We start from the raw sequence: 1,851 nt of genomic DNA, 5'->3' as shown, positions 1-1,851 counted from the left end.
ACTTGAACTGCGGTGGGCTACGTGGGAGTCCAGCGACATAGCCATTATGCTAACTGCTGGTCCCACCAGTGCATGCATTCTCTGGAATCTTTTTTTTTTTTTTTTTTTTAGAAAAAAGATCTCTTGGGAAGGGGCATGACCTCAACATTCCCTTCTCAAGCTTTCAAAGCACATTACCCACATAGTGACTCATCAGACTTTAATCCTGCTTGGCTGGCCTTTGTCACCTAGCACTATTCTCCAGGCCAGAAGGTATACATTTGGAGTGCAAATGAAACAACCTATTAAGCAAAATATAACTAGTACAATAAATACACTGAAAGAAAAAAAATCATAAAATGCATTGAAAAGAGAAAAAAATTGTTCTAGAATTGCGCATAATTTTTTCACTCCGTACAGTCACTGAGCATGTTCTTTTGGGGTCACAATTCTATGTCATTGCAATGAAACCTTGTTATCTACAGAGGTTGGGAGTGTAAGAGAGGGAGTCTTGCCTGGGACCAAGTAGTAACTCCACTGTGGTCTTTCTGGGGTTCTTTGGCAAATTACAAAATGTCTTTGTGTTTCACATCCCCAATCTGTAAACTGGGAGTAATGGGTTTATTGTGAGGTTGATATGCATTGAAGCATGTGAGATTTTTTTGAAAAATGCCTGTTTCATTTTGAGTGCTCTGAAAATGTAAGTTATTATTATTCACATATTTACTCAAAACTATCTGCTAAGTGTTTTCTATCTGTCCATTATTAAGGTGATTCCAAAATGAGTAAGACTCAAATCATACTCTACATTAACGGCAATCTCCCTAGGTTCTAGTTTCAAAGACAAGAAACACTTCTCTGGTATGGGAAGGACTTAGTACGATCTGCAAAGTTCTAGCCTGACAGCAGCCTGGAAAGATACTAGGTTCAGACATCTAAATGAGATGTGCCTATTCTGACTAAGAGCAGTTCCTCCATCATCCATGGGTCAGTCACCCGCTGTTGGTGGGAGAGGTAGAGAATAAAGCAGAAAATGGCTACAGTGCTGAGAGTCCCACATACTAAGCCCAGATGAGATAACTGTTATTCATTCTCCCAGGAAGTATTTGGGGTATCTATTCTGTGCCAGACACCATGCCAACTACGAGAGATATGACAGCTGACAACACAAACAGAATCCTTTCCCTCCTAACAAGGAAGCAAACTCTAAACGAATTAATAATATTATATTTCAGATGGCGTAGTCACTTCCTAAAACTGCTGTAACAAAGTACCACAAACTGCCAGCTTTGCGCAGTGGCAGTATCGTAGCCAATGAAGTTTATCCGAGGCGCGATTATTGCTAATTGAAACAAAGTACCACAAACTGGATGGCTTTAAACAATAGAAATTGATTGATTCACACTTAGAGAGGCTAGAAATCCAGAATCAAGGAGCAAGAATCAGCAAGGTTGATTCTTTTTGGAGTCTCTGAGAGAGAATTTGTTTCAAGCTTCTCTCTTTCTTCACTTCTAGTGGGCCCTTTCTTTGTGTTCCTTGTTACTATGGTGTGAATATGTACCCCAAAATTAATACATTAAAACTTAATCACTAATGTAATAATTTTAAGAGATGGGGCCTTCAGGAGGCAATTAGGTCGTGAGATTGGAGTGAATGAAATTAGTGACTTTATAAAAGGGATGGAGGGAACTAACTAGGTGCTTTTAGGCCCTTCTGTCCTTTCTGCTATGCGACGACATCACATTTGTCCCCTCCAGAGGAAACAGCAACAAAGTACAATCTTAGAAGCACAGACCAAGCCCTCACAAGACACCATGCCTGCTAGTGCCTTCATCTTGGACTTCTCAGGCTCCAGAACTGTGAGCAAACAAA

General features: G+C 40.2%; 1 pseudogene; it reads left to right on the top strand.

The window, feature by feature from the left end:
* The first annotated feature begins 1,264 nt into the window (after window positions 1-1,264).
* Window positions 1,265-1,458, top strand: LOC114008798 (uncharacterized; annotated as a pseudogene).
* The last annotated feature ends 393 nt before the right edge of the window (window positions 1,459-1,851 follow it).

The sequence above is a fragment of the Tupaia chinensis genome, unplaced genomic scaffold (assembly GCF_000334495.1).
Source record: "Tupaia chinensis unplaced genomic scaffold, TupChi_1.0 Scaffold000392_1, whole genome shotgun sequence".
Classification (NCBI taxonomy): Eukaryota; Metazoa; Chordata; class Mammalia; order Scandentia; family Tupaiidae; genus Tupaia; species Tupaia belangeri.
This window is presented reverse-complemented; position numbering and strand designations above follow the sequence as displayed.